Source organism: Mustela nigripes, chromosome 3, assembly GCF_022355385.1.
Source record: "Mustela nigripes isolate SB6536 chromosome 3, MUSNIG.SB6536, whole genome shotgun sequence".
In the NCBI taxonomy this organism is placed as follows: domain Eukaryota; kingdom Metazoa; phylum Chordata; class Mammalia; order Carnivora; family Mustelidae; genus Mustela; species Mustela nigripes.
The window spans coordinates 61,203,802-61,224,773 of NC_081559.1; the positions used below are offsets into that span (position 1 = coordinate 61,203,802).

The 20,972-nt window shown below is 34.6% G+C and overlaps 1 protein-coding gene across 3 annotated transcripts in view; it reads left to right on the forward strand.

Moving 5' to 3' along the window:
• The first annotated feature begins 2,042 nt into the window (after nucleotides 1-2,042).
• LOC132013798 (sodium channel protein type 2 subunit alpha) overlaps nucleotides 2,043-20,972 on the forward strand; it is a 140,264-nt gene continuing 121,334 nt past the window's right edge. For 2 of the 3 annotated variants that reach the window (XM_059394099.1, XM_059394098.1), the window contains exon 1: nucleotides 2,043-2,273. The gene's annotated coding sequence lies outside the window, so the exon portion shown is untranslated. Of the gene's footprint in view, nucleotides 2,274-2,669; nucleotides 2,739-20,972 lie in introns of those variants that run through there. The other variant, XM_059394101.1, reaches the window with a different exon arrangement.

A 20,972-nucleotide genomic window follows, 5' to 3' on the forward strand; every position in this document is an offset into this window, starting at 1 on the left:
GAAAGGTATAACCTATGAATATTGAATTCTACATTTTTTGATTCACCAAAACTGAAGTTATGTGCTGGAAAGGAATACACATAAAGTATTTTAGGTAATTATCTATTTGCTGAGATGAGTTGATTTTACATCACATCATTTCATGGTCCTCAAACTGGGATATTGTCTCCCTAAGAGTATGCAGGGGTGTACCTGGAAGTACACAAAGTCTCAGGATAAGTTAAACACATCTTCCTAAAGGGTAAAATTTACCTTCAAAACAATGGGAAAAATGATTCATATTTCAAGAAAAATATTTAAAAGTTATATAAACTATTATAAACTTCCTATGATTTTAAAGATAGTGAAGCTTCAATGGTATTTCATGCTTGTAGCATCTCTCGCTCTAATTTGATGAGTTCTAGCTTCTTGGCCATTAGGAGTGCTTTGCTGGAAAATTTGAGGAAAATGATCATGATTTATGTGCCCTGAGAATTTATAACAGTATCCTATGTTTTTGCAGAAAACTTATGAAATGAAATAGTTGAGTACACATATTTAAATAATGTGACCTACTAAGTCACATTATTTTTTTGTGAAATGTTAATAACCTTTAAAAAGCATTTTAAAAACAATACAAGTGTATCTTAATGATGTTGTAGAAATAGGAGAAAATTTAGAGAACCAGATTTGTTCTTCTGACTTGCTTATTAGTTAACTCTGGAGAAAATCTAAAAAGTGGGCTTGGGTATCCTCATCTCTTCCATCTATTCGGTGGGACACTAAATGCGGAAACAAGCTACATAATATGATCTCAGCAAGGATAAAGTGAAATATTATATAAAGGACCAAAAACATGTGACTGATACTCTGGTTTTTATTAAATAGGTTCATCAGCATTATGGCTTCGGTCAACATGTATACTATGTATTCTGTGGATAAAATAGGACTTAGATATTTGAACCTCAGGTACTATTCTGGATGATATGCTTATTCTAGATGATATAAGACTTTTAAAAATAAAATTTTTATCAAGTATTACAAAGACAACATTTCAGACCAGTTTAAGACCTGGAATCCTGTTAATTTTTGAATTGTTTTTCAGCACCACGGATAGCGTTAATGCAAAAACTACAAATAATTAAGACTTTAGGATCAAACACCTTGGCAGGGAGAATTTTAGTTCATATACCTGTCCCCAGATTTGAATGGTATTGTGAAAAAATAGAAAGAAAGCTGTCTATCTTTTTATTTAGAAATTTAAGAATGAACCAGATCTTCACAATTGCTAACAGAAAAATTAATTAAACAGATCCATATTGAACACATAACATGCTCAGTGTAACTGGCATTATTTGCCAAATGCGTTATCATAATAACTTTTCTCTTATCCTGCTAAGAAGGTGTAATACACATTTCCTGCAGTTATCAAATTTCATATAGCATGTAATTTAATATCTGTATGTTTTGAACTATTTTAAAAACGGGTTGACTAAAGATTTTCATTTGCCTTTTAGTAATTTCACTGTCCCACATTAACTTTAATAATTCTCCAAAATTACCTCCAAATAGCAAAAATAACAACATAACAAATAATTTCTCTAATAACAAAAATTTAAACACGTTCTCCACGAAAAGGTACCAGTAAAGATAAACTTGACATTTAAAATTACTTTATAGGAGATACATGTTACTCTCAGAGGTAGTAAATAAAGTTAAGTAAGACTTAAGGTAAACATTAAGTTTGTAATGCTATGAAAAGCTTCCATTTAGTTTAAATAGAACATAAATAATTTTAAATAAACCCCAAAAGTAGGATTAAAAGTTTTAAAAATTTATGCTCCCATGCTTCTTAAATGTTTAATTTACAAGTAATTAAGGTAGTTGATTTCAAATACAGTGGAATTATGTACTATATACCATTTAATCAAACTTACTAAATACAGTGTTGCTCAAGGATCTTGAATGAAAATGGTTCCAGCTTTGGCCAGGAGATGGAGCTGTCACGTAAGATGCAGGCTTACATTTATTTATTTATTTATTTTTCAATTTAGCATGCTGCTTTCTAACAGACAGTGGGTACCATCGAGTGAGCGTCAGAACAGAAAGCTAAAGCAGAAGCAGAGAGGATGCCGTAGTCGCCCTTTTTTGTTTTTTCTTCTTCAGTGAGGATGGAGCACATGTGAAATTTTACCGTCTGCTTTAGTCAAAATTCTGAAGAACTGCTGTGGAGACTATTATATTCACCACATATATGGATTCTGTGCTATGATTTACAATTCCCTTTATTTCAGGTAAGACAACATGATTCTATCTTTGATTTATCCCTGAATTGTTATTTTTGTTAATGATAATTAAAATAAGGTGTGTGCTTTGTAAGCTTGGATTTAGATCTAAAAGATTGAATACCTCTAATTCTGGCTGCCCTAGATCTTTAAATCCTCCTGCACTGAAATGAGATTCAACTCTGACATGCTGTATTTTAATATTTATTTGGCTTTCTGGCCTTTAGTGCCCATCTGTGACTACATTTGTGTACCTTTTGAAGGTAAAGCTTTCAAAGTGAAGGATGGGTCTTCCACTCACAAGGGAAATACCACTCCTTAATGTGGTGAACAAATTGTAGAGATGTAATGAAGCAGATTAACATGGCAGTGGCTTTGCCAAAGCCCAGGGCTGAGCCTTGTGATAGATGCCTCAGAAGCATACCAACATTCTGAGCCCAAAGGCCTTCTGAGCAATTCCTGCTAGTAATGATGGTATGGATTATTTACGTTTTGGTTTTTTTTTTTTTTTTCAATTTTAGAAAAAAATATGTAAGCAATTTCTCCCATGAAAGATTTATGTAATGTGTTTAATAGACTTGGAATGATAGTACAAACCCTCTCCCTCTCCCAGTGTGGATGTAATGAGCAAACTAAAAACAGATTAATTGCTGAGAAAATGGATTTTTCTTAGATTTTGGTGTATTTATGATGATAGGACTGTGGTTGTTTAAACTAGTCGATATTGTATAAGATACTCACATTTTAAATTATTTTTGGTGATGTAACATTAGCTGTGCTAAAAGGTGGAATGACTCAGGAGCTGGAAATTGCATGCAACAGCCTTGCTTTTCTCTGCTGCTTCTTATGATTACCCCCTAAATCCTCTTTTTATTGTTATCAACTCAGTAGGAAAAAAGCAGTTTAGAAATCTTGCATTTAAGAATCATAACTGTCACTTGTATCAATTTAAAGTAAAATTTTAAAATATTTAAAAAATATGTTTGTAAGATTGTTTTTAAATATCTCTTCTGTCTCTGAGAAGAACAGTGTGTGTATGCGTCTGTGTGATGGTGGTGGTAGAGGTGGCAGGTATGGGGGTGCATCAGTATGTTTCTATCTTACTCATCATTTTGCTATAAAGAGGTAGTTGTGCTGTGTCAGAGGTTGTGAAAGCTATGGGTCATGATTTTATAGAATGGTTTGAACCACCAAAGAAAAAAATCCGTTCTTCTGACATGTGAGGCCTATAAGGAGTTTGAAGTTCCACATAGTTCTATATATATGACAATTTTTAGAATCACAGATTTTTAGCATTTATTTCATCATTTTAAAAAAAAAAAACTGTGGCTGAGAGATTTGGTTTCCCACAGCCACATGCTGAGTTGAATCAGAAGCAAGGCTAGAACACTGTTTGACAGTTTTCAATGTCTTTCATACCAGTAACACAATTTACCCCTAGTGTGGACATTTCCAAATGGCATATACCAGGTGTGCTGACATTGACTGTGTGTGTGTGTGTGTGTGTGTTTGTGTGTGTTAGTTAATTATATGAAATAGAGTTTCTTTCAAGGTACACATTGTGTTACTTCATGGCATATTGTATACAGTGCTCAATTTTCTCAAGGCTCTTGACAAAGCATCCAGGGAAACTAAAATAACTATGGAGACTCTCTGTTTCTTGATATTCTCCTTTCCCATTTGATGAAGTATATTACTCTGTTCTCTACTCATAAGTGATATGAATGGTCACATTTAGCTCACATCTCTATTCTTCTTAGTTAATAAGAGTAGACTGTACGTATAGTCTATTGACCCTTATAAAACCATCATTCCATGCTCTGCCCTTCCCGTTCTGTTTTTTTGTTTTGTTTTGTTTTTTGTTTTCACTTACTAGGCACAGACTGTGTCCTACTTCTGCAGTATCTTGAGAAAGGAAAGGAATTAAATAAAATGTGTCACTTACACAAACAATATTTATGGAGAACCATGCATCTACCAAGAACTGTCTATGGTAGAGGTTGAGACAAACAAAGCCATAGAGTTTTCTTCATGGAAATGTACATGTACAGATAATAGTATACCTCAAAATCTTATAAACATCAAAATAATAATGAAGAAAGGTGAGAAGGTGAATGGAACAGGTATATAATGAACACCCATCTTGTGTCAGGCTCACTGTGTTACATCCTGAGATTCATATAAAGCCAACAGTCACAGTTTCTGTCCATGAGGAGCTCAGAACCTAGAGAAAAAAATTTTAAGAGGATATGATAGTTAAATTAGGTCTTATGGGTGAGTTGGTTATAAACAAATAAATGTAGAAAGTTGCTCATTCCAGGAACAGAGGGGTGAGGCAGGCAAATATAAGGCAATGGAGGCCTCTAAGGGACATCATATAGGGAAATTATAGAGAATGGTAAATAATACAATCTGAGTGAAGCCTGAAAATGTTGTGGCTTTTTTTTTTTTTCCTGGAGCAGCCTAAGTTAAGATAATGAATTTGGCCTTTGATGTAACGTATTTGACACACTAACACATACTCCCACATAAAGATGTTCTATAAGAAGGTAACAACAATTTTGTTAACAGTGAAAATTTTATTCCAGATATCAGATTAGAAAGAAAAGCTAAATATATGGTTGTGCATGAAGCTGTCGCAAGAGTTAGATTACACATAAATGAACATCAGCAGGGAATAAAAGTGAGGTAAAGATGACTTCAGTATTACTCTAAGATTAGGTAGAGTGAAAAGAATCTAGAAAGAATATTAATTGTGGGAAAGTAATGGAAGAGATTGGAGGAATAAGTTTCCTAGGAAGCAAAGCAAGTAAATGGACTACCAAAATAAGGATCAGAAACAATAGCAAACCCGTAAAGTGTTTGATTAATAAGAGAATGGAGTCAGAGCTGATAGACTTTATTATTATTATTAGGTCATGGATAGGTTTTAAGAGGAGAGGTTTAGTAGGTTTGCAGAGACAGGAGCTTGGACCGAGGACTAAATGGGAAATTGGACACCTGAAGAGTAATTTTCAATTTTAAGATACTTGCCAGTGAAGGGAAAGATATATAATATTTTTTATCTTGAGGGGGAAGGTACTGTTGAGTAAAAATTGATTTTAGTCCGGATTAGGAAAAACTCAGCCCCTTCATAAAATAAGGATATGAAGTCAGTAGAGAGAAACTGAAGAAGAAACAAAAAATAAAATGAAGTCCTACAGCAGACGAGAGAAGGAAGGTTCAAGAATGTATTTTCTTCGAGATACGAAGAAGGGGTAGGAGGTGATATAAAAGAAAGCTGATGTAACTTGCTTTTGGTTCTCTGTACTTGGAAATTAAAATCTTGTCTGTAAGATAAAATATCTCTTCTATTTAAATCAGTTGGTTCTTCAGAAAAGGCTATTTGCGGTTTGTGGACTCTCTGGAAGAAATAATTAATTCTCAGTAGCAAAACACTTTCCAATAGAGCATTTTTTAGTTTCATTAATCCATGAATCGGAAACTAATAACACTGTTTCTTTCACATTAGGCTTATTGAACATACTTCAGTTACCCATTTCTTACGGAATGACCTGTTTAAAAACAGATTCTATTTTAAACTTTCATAGAATTAGACCAATACATTATTTATATATGTATCTAATATATTTTTTAGGTATAATTAACATACAATGTTATATTCATTTCATGTATATAACATATGACTAAAAATTCTGTACATTACTCAGTGCACATTAGGATAAGTATAGTCACCATCTGTCACTATTCAATGTTATTATAATATTATTGACTATATTCTCTATGCTGTACTTCTTTGTGCCTTTGCCAGCTTGCAGAAGTGGCCCACTTTCCTCAGCTCTTGGCCAAACACTCTGGCCTCTGATTCCATCTTTACATCTTCTTTTCTCTAATTTGATTATTTCGGGCTGGTTTGCTAGCATCTGAATTAATTACTCAAGCTTGTGCCTTTTCCTCCCTGTTTCATTAGTATTTTACAAGGACATACGTGAAGAGAAAGAGAAGAGAGTCAGTTTAAATACAAAGCTCCTTCCCTTAGGCAAACTAACCTCCTTTATAAGGCTTCCTACCATAAGTTCTTTCTCCCTCTCTATTGACAGTTCAGAATCTTGTCTTTTCTAGATCTCCTCTAGGCAATCCCTTGCACTTGCAGGGCCGGAGATAGCAATGTGAAGCTTGGAAAAAGGCACAGGTATGATGAAAAATTCCTTCCTTCACACAGAAAGGAGCCTTTGCAATCGCTGCTTTCTCCGTTCAGAATAATGTAATTCACTTTAGAATTGGTGGGACAGAAATCCACCTTCTTTTTCTAGACCTAACTTTATCCCACTGTGTGGTGAGCCTGGCGGTCAGTGAGAAGAGCCGAAGTATGTGTTTAGGTGGCAGTATGGACACAGATGACTTCGCTTCCCTCAGCACTGAGCTTGGGCAACATTGTAAAGGCAGTCCCCCCACCCCCACCCCATAGTCCTCTTCCTCCAGTCTTCTTTTGTGGAGGTCACCTCTGGATATCCTCATAACTACCTCACTCAGCTTCTCAGCCCAATAAATAATTTTATCTTTATCTAGCTTCAACTCCCAGGCATTGAAAGATTAAGACAGAATTTAGCTTTTATTTGTGTTCATTTTTATTCCGTTGTTATTAAGAAATTGGAGTTACTAACAACTGTGGAACTTTTAATCCTTATCCATTTAGAAACTTGATGTTTATTTTTCTTCATCTTTTTTTGACTAGCAGTGCAGACACTTTGGGGAGTATAGATGGGATAACTGATGATTTGAAATAGAAACCCTAAGTCAAGTTTAATTCCATTAATAACTGTTGTGCACCCCACAGGAGGGTCATAGGCAATGCTATCATATAGCAAACCTAGGTTATTACTTCTCAGCTCAGATTACTTTCACAGATTCTATATTTGGATTTGTTAAGTTCCATTGACAATTATTTATTTTATAGTGTTATAATTTTATAGTAGGTCATACAAAATACAAAGCAGGTCTTGGAATAATATCGTTCAAACTTCTGCTCAAAACAAATATCCTAGAAGGTAAACAACAAGGTCTTCTAAAATTTCTATTGGAGAACTTCTCTAACAAATGTTGCAAATACTTTAATATCAACTCCAAACCACTTTCAGATGCTGTCATTAGAAAAAAAAAAACAAACACACCACTTTCCTTGATTTTATCACTTTTTGCTTTATAAATTTTTAGTACATCTAATTCAGTATTCTTTAAATACTGATGATAGTTATAAACAAGTTTATATCAAAGGGAAACCCACTTGGAAAAAAGTCAAGAGATTTAATACAGGTTTTACATTTTAAAATAGTGTGGATTTGGATTTTTCCAACAGTTACTTCCCATGTCTATTACCTGTAGAATACAAGTTTAATATGATATTCTTTAATTTTGTTTATAATAACATTAAGGTTTATGAAAAATATGGTTTGCTTATATTGGTGAATGATCTTGCTTTAGGGCTCAAAAAGGAAAAGTCATAATGCCAGTGAAGGCAAATAAGATCTTTAATTATCAAAATGTAATTTCATATTATATTGATTTTAAGAAGCATTCGAATTTTATGTACATTTTGATATTAGTGATGAATACCATTAGCAACATAGTAGTGCCTATGTTGGAAAAGATGACCAGCATTAAGAACATAAAATGAAATCATACTGAATCTCAAGAGTTACTCACTTGTCTCCCTGTAATATACATAGAGTAGTGTCATCTCTTCCTTATTACATTTGGGTTTAGAGAAATTGGAGGTAGTTTGAAGCAGAGGGCAAGGTGGACTTTGCAAATCAAAGGTGTAGATTTTTCCTGGTAATATTCCACTAAACTTCTAAGTCAAGACCTTTATTTGGAAAAAAATATCATTACTAACCACACTCATAATGGAAAAACTTTTCTTTCATATAAAGGGGCTTTTGTTATTTGTGAAAATTCTGGAGAACTGGTTTAAGAATCAAGGGTATTTAAATATATTTTATTTATCAGAATGTACTAGATTTTTGAGGGTAAGAATATCATAATTTTAGTTAACTTTATGTTTGTGCTTGCTAAAATATAAATTTTACTGGAATAAAATGATCTTAGTAAAATGGAATAAAATTAACTGGAATAAAATGATCTTAGTACTCTTCGTGAGTAATCCTCAGGAAGCACATTGAATTGCTTGAATTATTATTAAAGTTTGGAATGATTAAATCTTGTATTGTTATCTAGGATCAGTTGGGATTATAATACACTTTCAGCAAGAGCATGTCTTTGTGGTATTAGCAGATGATAAGTGTGCAATTATGTGATTGTATAATTATGCCCTGTTACATGTTGTGTTGGTTGATTTGTATGGGAGAGTGACAATGAAACAAGAAAGTTTCTATTAGGCTTTGTATAAAGAATAGTGAATTGGTTGGAATATCATGAAAAGTGAGTTTATGATAAGATTATGGTAAGAGAATGCTGATACTGTCTCCCTTTTTGGAATAACTGATGTCAAAAGGTGAAATATGTAAGACATGGAGCAAGCCAGCTAGAGGCCAGTTGGGTAGTATCTCTATCAACCCAGCATTGTGAGCTAGGATGTTTTTCTCCTTTTGTGTCTCATCTGGTTAGAGCATCTCTGATGGCCCAGAAATGGCCAGATATAGGATAATGCCAGAGAAATACCCAGACTTACACTTGCTATTTCCTACATCAACAGTCCTAGAAATCTGGGGGGCCTGGTTATTTAGACAGGGTGACCATAGTGTATCATCTAAATTAAGATGTGGTTTGTTAATAATTTCTCCAGAACAAAATGTGTATATCAGGACTGTCTCAAATGAAGTGTGATATTATGGTCATCACATTTCTAACAGTTGGAAGAGAAGAAAGTAAAAAAAAGTACTATGCCAAGTTTTATATTTGATCAGTCTACCTAAATTAATGGTCCATGGTTTAGGTGCTTCAGTGTCACAAAGTTAATATGTAAAATGGCCCATCAATTTAGATAAAGAACATGAAGATGAGCTGTTCAGTTATTGGCCTTGCTGAACCTACCAACTGAAATCTCTAATGACTCTTCATTGAATCCCTAGTTGTATCATCAGGAATGACGTGATTTTATGAATTTTGAGCCTGATACATGCTGATAGTATCAACCTAGACTCAGCTGAAAGAAGCAGAGTATAGGAAACACTTTTGCACTTGCTATAGCTTATTCACAGGCTTTCAGGAGAAGATCTGCATTGATGGGTTCAGCATGAGTCCTGTATCCTCAGAATCAGAGCTTCCTATATCCCTAGGAATTTCAAGGTGAAATGAGAGCTACTAAAATAAAAGTAATAATTTGCACAAAACCTATGAGAATCTTCAATTCTGTCAGTTTGGTGGGTTGAGTGAACATAGAACTCATTTGCCAACATTTAGAAACTATAAATAAGACACAATTTTAAAATGCCTTAAAAATACATGGTTAAGCTCCAAATAAATGAAAAAGACTTTGGTAATCAGAAATAAAGTGATAACCAAAAACCTGAGTAATAAACAAGAAAGCTGACCCAGGGATCTGGGGAGTAGAAGGATATACATAGAAAAAAGCCCAGTTTCCCAAAGGGTTTAGTTTTAAAGTCTGTGCAAGTATAAGGCTGAAGTCTTGTAACATAGGGAGTTGAAATTGAGAACCCCTGAGTAGAGCATAGAACCTCAAAAAGTTCTATAGTCACTGAAATGAGAATTAAAAAGTGTAATCTGAGTCACTTATGGTTTGTCTCCCTCCCAATCCCATCTGTCCTGGGGATAAAAATATATGTTTATAAAAAATAAAAAATAAAAAATAAAAATAAAAAAAAAATAAAAAGTGTAATCTGTTAAATCAGGACTTCAGAGAAACTTGTCTCTGTTCTGTCTTTCAGGGAAAAAAAAAAGTCTTTTAGAAAGAATTTAAAAATACACACACACACACACACACACACACACATATATATATATAAATTATATGCGTAGGTATTACTTAAAATGCGTAAGTTAGGAAATGTTACTTGGGATCCAGTAAAGGAAGCCATTAGTACAAGACAAGAATATATTAATAGTTGAACACACTAGAGAAGAGAGAGCAATTAAAGTGCAGCCGCAGAGGGGTCAGAAATAGAAGGGAGCAGACATGAACCAAATGGGATGATTCTAGAACAGATTACTTAAAACTACTCATATGGTTTCATTGCTGACCAAGCCTACCTGAAGCACTCAAGGCAAAAAAATGAGACTGGTCATTATTTGGGAAATAGATTTCTTACTTGCTTTTACATTTTCATTTGTTTCTTTTAAAAATTGATATTGACTTCTTTTGTCATATTAGTTCAGATTCTCAGAAGAAGAGGTAAAACAGGATATTGTGGAAGAATCCTTTGTACTCAGTATTGATCCCATTCCTATCACTCCCTTCTCAGGTAACAGCTATTTGAATTTGATGCAGAGTCTTTACATTCATATGGTAAAATTATAGTCCACATGACTTGCACACACATATAATATGAAGTACTGTTTTACATGTTTTCTTAAAATTTTATAAGTGGTATTATACTGAAAATGTCTTTTCATATTTTCTTTTTAACCTCAACATCATGTTTTTGAGAATTGATCTGTTTGATATATGGACATAAGTTTCAGTAATTTCTACTGATGTATAACTTCCGATTATAGGACTATATCACAAGTTATTTATAATTCTATAATGATGGATAGATTTCTTACTATTATAAACAATGCTGCCATGAAAATATTTTTTTTTATCTACCTGTGAGTTTGTGTCATAAATCAAACATCCTGCTTGACAGCTTTACTCTTTTTTTTTTTTTTAAAGTAGGCTCCACACTAGGTTTGCAGCTCCAATGCGGAACTTGAACTCACAACCCTGAAGAGTCAGACACTTAATTGAGCCACCCAGAGCTCCAACAGTTTTACTCTTTTGATTGTAGTTCACATAATTATTCAGCAGTCCAAATTTCCACTGCCAACATTATAACAGTTTTAATCTACTTTTTTTTACAGAGGGTAAACCCATCATAAAATTTTGAAGTAAATGGAAAATTCTTAGTGTTCATGCGATGAATTTATTGGGAAGACGATGGTATCTGTCAACATTTAAAAGATGCTCATTTTTTTTTAAGATTTTGTTTATTTATTTGATAGAGAGAAAGATCACAAGTAGCAGAGAGGCAGGCAGAGAGAGAGAGTAGGGAAACAAGCTCTCTGCTCAGCAGAGAGCCCGATGCGGGACTTGATCCCAGGACCTTGAGATCATGACCCAAGCCAAAGGCAGAAGCTTAACCCACTGAGCCACCCAGGTGCCCCAAGATGCTTATCTTTTGATGGAACATTTTCACTTCTAGGAATCAGTCTTATAAATATGCTCAGACACGGCATTCATTACAGCATTGTTTATTAATAGTAAAAACCTGGGAATGACCTAAATATCCACTAATGAGGACAGGCTTAATCAGTTGTGATGCATCTTTATAACAAATACCATATAGATGTATATAAAAATAATTTTAGGCTTCTATATACTGATACGGAGAAATGATCAAGAAATATGGTGAAGTGAAGAAATCAGGTTTCATAACACTATGAATGGCGTTATCTCATTTGTGGGGAAAAAAAGGAAAAGCTGTTATAATTACATTTATTGATATGTATTTACATATGTTTAGAAACATTTTGGATGAATATACAGAGTCTTTAACTGGTTATTTTGGAGCTCTGAATTTGTATGGGAAGATTAGTATGTAGGATATTTAACTTATTTTTACTTTATGTTCCTTTATTCAGTTTGCATTTTTAATAGTAATCATGAATTTCTTTTGTATACTAAAAATACACATAAAATATTATCCATTACTTACTATCTGATAATATTTTTCCTTTTATGTTTAAATGTTATAACTTGTACCAAAGTATTTTTTAATGTAGATCCATGCTGCTTGGATATAGTTTAATAGTATTTATCCTAAATGAGATTTTTCTGTAGGGGTTTTATTTTGTGTGTACTTTATTCTTTCTCTCTCTCTCTTTTTAGCATCAAAAATTATTCAAACCTTGAAAGCAAACCCATGATAAAATATTGATTCAGAATATTTGTACATCTGAATATGCATCTTCTTAGGAATTTGCACAAATATGTGATAATTGGCTTTAAGCTCACTGGCACTATCTCTAGCCTGACTCCCTTACCCAAAACCTTGGTAATTTCAGTTTGTATATAGATGATTTCAACGTACTGTCTATATTAAAACCTAAATTACCAACTTAGCTCTCTGAAAATCTTTGCCACCACCGGTGGTTTCTTTACCCTTTCTCAGGCATTCACTTGCATGGTTGTATCTTAGACATCTTCTTTGTCAATATGGTGACCTGACCATGGTCTTCACTTCATGCGGTCTGCACCACCTAGCATTGTACCTTGAACCCCAACTCAAATGATACTTTAACCCAGCCAGGACTCCAGTGCATTGATCTTACCACACTTTCACTGTCCTCACTTACTGAATGTCCTCTTTACTTTTATTAAATAGATTAAATTCCATGGCCACCCATAATAATCACCTCTTACATACACATACACACTTAACTACCCACCCTTTTTAATTATCTGGAAAAATACCCATCCTAGTCATTTCCAACTCTCCCCTACTTCATACTTGCATCCATGCAGCTAGACACAAGCACAACCTCAAGTGGGCCTTTGATACTGCCCAACAATCAGCACAGTGCCCTGAACCTCTCACTGACCCAGTTTCTGGGACTTGGATTCCACATCCTGTCTTTTCTCTTCTCCCCATTACTTCCTGCTTCATCTTCATTCTCCTTTGACAACTTTGGTTCCCACACCACTAAGAAAATGGAAACAATAAGAAGAGATTTTTTTCCCCTTCAGACTTTTATCATAACTACATGTACTTCCCTACCAAGTTCCACACCTACATAATCTGACTTCCCACCTGTTACCTTAAATCAACTATCCCTGCTTCTACCTGAAATAATCCCTGTGTCTGTGCACCAGATCTTATTTCTCTATTTCTTCTTACCTACACAAGGGCATTGCTTCAGCAGTTCTTTTCTCGCTCCTACTTCAGTAATTTTAGTTCTTTATTGTATCATCATGAAACATTTTATTATTGCTTCTATATTATATCAAGTACTTCTCAGTTTCTTTCCTTTTCTTTTCAAAAATACCTGCCATAAAAGTTCACTGTATTCTCTCTCTCCCTTTTTCTCTCCACTCCCCCATTCCCTTTTAAATCCACTTTAGTCAGGTTTTCATTTCCACCATTTTATCAAAACAATTCTTCATAGGAATCCAGTGAAGACCACACTATAAACCCAGTGGTCCATTCTCACTCTTAGTCCAACTCAATCATTCAGCAGTATAGGACATAGTGCATAACTGAATTCCCTTGATATCCTTCTTTCCCTTGGATTCCTGGACAGCCTATAATCCTGGTTCTTCTTTTGTCTCACTTTTTTTGTCTCACTTCTTCACAGTCATTTTACTTTTTACTCTGCCTTACCAAATGTCAATATTTGGGCGTGTCCCTGGTTTAATCTCTGATTCTCTTTTCTTCTGTATCTTCATCACTTTCTTGTAATCCCATTGCATCTCAAGGCTTTAAATCTCATAAAAATAATGATGACTTCCAAATATGTTTATCCCCAATTTTCTGCTGCACTAAAGATCTATGTGTCCAACACCTTATTTGACTTACTGGTTTGCATATTTGATAGACATCTCAAATTTAACAAACCCTAAACTAAATTTCTGACTTTCCCTCTCCCTGGCCAACCTGCTCCACCCCCAGCCTTTCCCCATCTAACTTGTTAGGGAGGGAACTCCAGTCTTCCTGTCTTAGACTGAAAACTTCTAGGGTCATTTTTGAATGTTCTCTTTCTCTCATATCCCATATCCTATTCTTTAGGGATTTCTGCTTATTTAGTATTCAGAACATATTCAGAATCAAACTGTATCCTGCCATCTCCACTGCCACCGGCCTGATCTAAGGCATCAAGTGTCTCCTGGATTTCTGCCTTAATATCATAAGTGGACTTTATTTTTCACTCCTCCTCACAATCTATTTTCAGCACAGCAGGCAGAAGTAAGATTACACCACATCTTTGCTCAAAATTCTCTAAGAGTAAATTTTCTCGGACTAAAATATATAATTTCCTTGTTGAATTTGGTCTCCATTTCATTAGTTCTCTGAACTCATCTCCAATTTCTCTTTCCCTTACTCACTTTTACTGTTTCTTGAATATTCCAGGAATGCTTACATCTTTAGAGATGGCTCATCTTCCTGGAAGGCTTTTGCCTCAGATATTTGCATGACTAACTCCCTCACCTGCTTCAAGTCTGTGCTCAAATGTCACTTCTAAATGATGCCACTCTATCCTATTTAAAATCTCATCCCCCTTTCCCAGCTCACTCTTCTGATCCTCCACACTCTGCAGTATTTTCATTTCTTTTTTGTTTCTTGCTTTATTCTTCTTTCCTTTCATTTTCTTTCCTTCCTTCCCTCCCATATTACAACTCTTACCATCTTCTAGCATATTGTATAAATTTTCTGTTTCCTCTGCCAGTAATGTAACCTCCAAGTGATCAGACATTATTATTTCTTTGGTGCATTGATGTATCACAAAAACTTAGAATAGAAGAACTAAAATAATATTTGTTTTATAAATGAATGAATTTTAGAAACTTAAAGTATATTCCTTTAAGCATGCTAAGAAGTTTTCTTAGCATGTTTTCTCTCACTTTTATTGAGCTGATTCACATTTAAAAGTGCCCAGAACAGTCTGCTTAATTTTTCACTCAGTATTTCTGTCAATAACAGTGAAATGTATATTAATATTATAAAATCTGGCCTTCCAGGTAAACATATCATTAATACTGGCTAATGGCCTATTTCTAATTTATATAAAATTTAGTGCGTTTCTCTTGGGGCTTCTTTGCTTATTTGTCATTGTTCTGCATTGGGAGCTCCTCAAAGTCAGGAATTTGATCTTCAGATCTGCCTTTCAAGGACCTATCCCAGTGCTGGTACATAAGAAGTTTTTGTTTTTGTTGTTGTTGTTGTTTTCAAAATACTAATTTACCTATAGTTCTCTTTTATAGTGGAAACTTTATCTGGTTTTGATATGTGTATTGCTGGACACATAGGATGAGTTTGGATGTTTTCCTTCCTTTTCTATTTTTTGGAATAGTTCAGAATAGGTATTAATTCTTCTTTACATGTTTGATAGAATTTTCCCGTGAAGCCATCTGGCCCTGGACTTTTTTGTTTTGGGGAGATTTTTTTATTATTGATTCAATTTCTTTCCTTATAATAGGTCTGTTCAAGTTTTCTATTTCTTCCTATTTCAGTTTTGCTAGTTTATATGTTTCTAGCTTAATCACTGAATGAAAATACACAAAATTTAATATCAATCCATCAATTCTGGATTGTTTATTTGAGATTAGGTTGTTTATTTTATGGTTTTTAGGTAATTATTATGAGGGTAGATTGTTTATTTGAGATTTTTTTTTTAATGTAGGTATTTATCACTAAAATTTCCTTCTTAGAACTACTTTTGCTGCATCCCATAAGTTTTGGTATGCTGTGTTTCCCTTTTAATTTATTTCATGATTGTTTTTGACTCATAGGTTGTTCAAAAGTCTGTTGTTTAATTTCCACATATTGAAAATTTTCCAGCTTTCATCCTGTTATTTATTTCTAGTGTCATATCATTATAGCTGAAGAAGATATTTGGTATAACTTCAACATCCTTAAATTTGCTAAGACATGTTTTGTGACCTAACAAAATCTATGCTAGAGAATGTTTTGTGCAGACTTAAGAAGAATGTGTATTCTGTAGTTGTTTGATAGAATGTGTTATATATGTCTATTAGACCCATTAGGTCTAAAGTATGGTTCAAATCCATTGTTTTCTTGTTGAGTTTTGTCTGGATGTTCTATCTGTCATTGAAGTGAGGTATTCAAATCTTCTATCATTGTATTGTCTAGTTCTCCCTTTGACTCTGTTGTATTTGTTTAATATATTCAGGTGCTCTGATGTTGGATGTGTATATATTACAATTGCTGTATCTCTTTGATGAATTGACCCCTTTATCATTATATAATGACCTTCTTTAATTCTTGTTACTATTTTTCTCTTAAAGTCTGTTTTGTCTGATATAAGCTCAGTGCTACACCCGTTTTTTGTGCATGGCATAACTTTTTCCATCCCTTCACTTTGAGTCTGTGTGTTTCCTTAAAGATAAGCAAGTCTCTTATAGACAGCATATAGTTTGTTAGTTTGTTTGTTTGTTTTTACTTCAGCCACTGTATGCTTTTTGATTGGAGAACTTAATCCATTTACATTCAGATATTTATGGTTATGCAGTACTTACCAGTGCCATTTTATTAGTTGTCTCCTGGATCTTTTGTAGTTCCCTTCTTATTTTCTTCTTTTGCTGCCTTCCTTTGTGAATTGGTGATTTTTTTCATTGTGTTGATATGCTATACTTCCATTTAAGTTTTGTGAATCTACTATAGGTTTTGCTTTTTGGTTACCATGAAGCTTAATCTTTGTAATAGTCTATTTTGAGCTGATAACAACTTAACTTGTACTTGAGCGTACAACAACTCTACCCTCTTACTCCCGTCTTTTATTATTTTAATCTCAAAATCTCTTTTTATAATGTGTATTCATTGACAAATTATGGTAGCTATAGTTATTTTTAATACTCCTGTCCTTTAAAATTTTATATTATAGTTATTAGTTAACACATCACCACGTTACAGTGTTAGAATATTCCAAATTTGATTATACATTTACTTTTACAATGTTATATGTATTTTCATATGTTTTCATGTTACTATTAATCATTCTTTCATTTCAAATTAAAGAGCTCCTTTCAGTATTTAGTATTTCTTGTAATGAACTATCAACTTTTGTTTGTCTGGAAAAGTATTTCTCCTTCATCATTGAAGTATAATGCTGCTGAATATTCTTGGACGACATTTTCTTTTCTTTCAGCGCTTGGAATATATCATTCCATTCTCTTTTGAATAACTATTGAAAGATATGAATTTAGTGCCATTGTATTGCCGGTAAAGTCCCTGTTTCTGTATGTTGTTTCTGTTTCTTTCTGGTCTATGTTACTCTGGGGCCCTCTCTTTGCTTATAGGATCCCCTTTAATATTTCCAGCAGGGCTGGTTTAGTGATCACAAATTCTTTTAGTTTCTGTTTGTCCAGAAGCTCTTTACCTCTCCTTCCATTCTGAATGAAAGCCTTGCTAGATATTCTTGGCTGCATGCTTTTCTCATTTGTACTCTGAATGTATCATGCCAGCACTTTCTGGCTTGCCAGATCTCTGTGGATAGGTCTGCTGCCAATTTAATGTTCTACCCGTGTATTTTAAGGACCTCTTGTATGTAGCTGCTTTCAGGATTTGTCTTCATATTGCTGAAATTTGCAGGCTTCACTCTTAAATGTTAGGGTGTTCATCTATTTTTATTGATTTTTGAGGGGACTTCTCTTACCTCCTGGACTTGAATGCCTGTTTCCTTCCCCAAATTAGGGAGGTTCTCAGCTATGATTTGCTCAGATATACCCTCTGTCACCCTCTCTTTTTCTTCTTCCTCTGGGACCCCAATAATCCTAATATTGTTTTGCTTTATAGTATCACTCATTTCTCGAGGCCTCCCCTCATGGTCTATTAGTTGTTTTTCTCTCTTTTCTTCAGATTCCTTCCTTTCCATCATTTTGTCTTCTTTGTCACTCTCTCTTCTGCCTCATTTACCTTAGTGGTTAGAGCATCCATTTTTTTAGACTGCGTGTCAGTTAAAACCTTCTTTAATTTGGCCAGATTAGATTTTATTTTTGCATTAAGAGATTCTTAGTGTATTCTATGGTTTTTTCAAACTCAGCTAGTAACTTTATAATCATTATACTGAATTCAATTTCTAACATTTTCCTTATATCCATATTGACAAGATCTATGGCAGAGTATTACCTCTGGTACTTTCTTTTGCTGTGAATTTCTCCTTCTAGTCATTTTGTACAGAGAAGAATAGATGAATGCAAGAACAAAATCAAAACTATCAACTCCAATCCCAGCAAAATGCACACTGGACCAATCTGAAGAGGTCAGAAACCAAAAAAAAAGAAAAGAAAAGGAAAAGGAAAAAAGAATATAATCTACCAAGTGGAAAAACACAGGGTGATCTATTTGGTCTGGGGTGTATTTTGGTCTATTTTTCTGAAGACACTAAATCCCACAATTGTGAAGGAATATATATGTATATAAAATTGAATACAGTGAAAGGAAGCCAAAAATGAAGAATATATCTATAAACTGTAAATGTAAAAATGAAAATTTTTAAAAAAGACTGAAAAACAGTTGATAAAATGAGAAGCTAAAAAGGAAAATGAGAACCTTGAAAAGGAAAAAAAAAATTTTTTTTTAATGGAGACACCAAAGACTAAAGACCTCAAATTCTATATAGTATTTTTCCCAGTACAGGAGTTTTTCATTTCTGAGTGATTCATAAACTTGGTATTTAACTGATGTTCCTGCTGGTCTTCAGGGGTATGGGGGGTGGCTGTTGCACTGATTCTCAGGTATTTTTGCCGGGCAGAATTGCACTACCCCTACTCAGGGGGCAGAGCTCAGTGTAAACTGCTTCAGGTTGCTCTATGTAGCTTTTGTTCTCTGAAGGCTTTTGCTGCTTTAAAAAACGAGAAAAAAAAAAAAAAGAAGGAAAAATTGTTGTACCCCGTCTCTAGCTCTAGAGCTGAATGATTGCTGCCCCCACTCTTCAGTGCACTGTCAGGAAAAAGCAGTCAATCCCTTTTGTTTACTTCAAACTCTGAAGACTGCTGCGGTACACACCCACACCAATCCTCCCAGGGGTGTGTGTGCGTGTGTGTGTGGAGGGCCAGGGTCTCAGGAAGGTCCTGCAGCCTGTTGGACCCCTGCTTCTGGAGTAATTTCCTGATTGTATGTGCATCTGGGCACTCCTCCAAGGGGAAGGAGCAGGGTCTCCCAGCAGCTATCACTTGCTGGGTCCCTGCTTGGAGAGTAGTGTCTGGATCATGCAGTGGTTTGCAATTTATGGCAACACCTAGCTGAGAGACCATGCCAAGGCTCATTAATTGTAGCCGGCTTCCCTCTTCCAGTGCTTGGGAACTACGCCGGCTCAGGCATCCCTGTTCTTTCTGTGACCCTGGGGATCCAGAGACCTTGTTGTCCCACTTAGGATTCTGCCCCACTTCACTTATCTGATCACCTTTCAGGCAGGGATATTCCTCACAGGAGCAGACTTCTAAAAGTTCCCATTTTGCACTTCGCTGCTATATCACTTTCCAGTAGCTGGCTTAGGGAGACTCCCTCCCCCCATAGTTTATCCTTCCATATATCCCCTCAGATTCATGTCTCCACATCTCCTGTCTTGCAAAAAGTGGTTGCTTTTCTATTTGTAGAATGCAGGAATTCTTTTCTTACTTCTCAGATTGGATTCACAGGTGTTCAGAATGGTTTGATAGATAAGTAGCTGAATTCGAGGGACCAGATGAAATGTGGGTCCCCTATTCTTCTGTCATCTTTTTTAGAAACCATCTTTCAACTAACATCTTCTTTCATAAAGATAGAACCGTTTTCAAATGTACGTGTGAAAGCATAAGGAAAGTGCCATATCCATCCCACTTTCTTTGGCCTATAAAGTTTTTGGTGAGAAATCTGGTGGTTGACTAATGGAGGTTCCTTTGTAGGTTACATTTTTTTTTTCTTTTTCTGCTTTTAGGATTTTGTCCTTGTCTCTGATTTTGACAGTTTTATTATAATGTTTCTTGGAGATAATTTTAGATTGAAATATCCAAATCTCTCCCCAGATTGGGAAATTCTCAACCATTATTCTGTTCCTTAGAGAACATCTCTTCTTTTGGACTCCAATAATTCACACATTGTTTCTTTTCATGGTATCTCAGAGATCATGTAGGTTTTCTTTTTTGTACATATAATTTAAAAAAAATTTTTATAAACATATAATGTATTATTAGCCTCAGAGGTACAGGGTCTGTGTCATGTAGACTTTCTTTACTCTTTTCTTTCTTTCTTCTTTTTTTTTTTATTAACATATAATTTATTATTTGCTTCAGGGGTACAGGTCTGTGAATCATCAGTCTTATACAATTCACAACACTCACCATAGCACATCATTCTCTTTTCTTTATTCTCCTCTAACCAGATAATTATAAGTTTCTTATCTTCTTATTCACAGATTCATTCTTCTCTTGGCCTGGTCAGGTGTTGATGTACTTTATTGCATTTTTCATTTCATTTGATTATTTTTTGTGTCTACCACTCTTTTTTTGTCATCTACTCAAGACTCTCTCTTACTGGTGCCTTGGAAGTTCACACAGGGAAACAATTGATGTCTGAGAGTGTGGGGGATATGTGTGAGACATTCAAGCTAGTTGCAGAGATCCATGGGTGATGCTTTCCCAGCAGCAGAGTCTACAGTGTAACCATCAGGGACCATGTCCCTTAAAGACCTCTGATAATGTTATCAGCTACATTCCTCCCCCTTGTCATGGAACTTTCAGTTTAGTAATCTAGATTCTTCAAGGGAGAAAGGATTCTCTTTGGCAATGTCCTACACAGTTGAGGAAGTCAAGCAAAC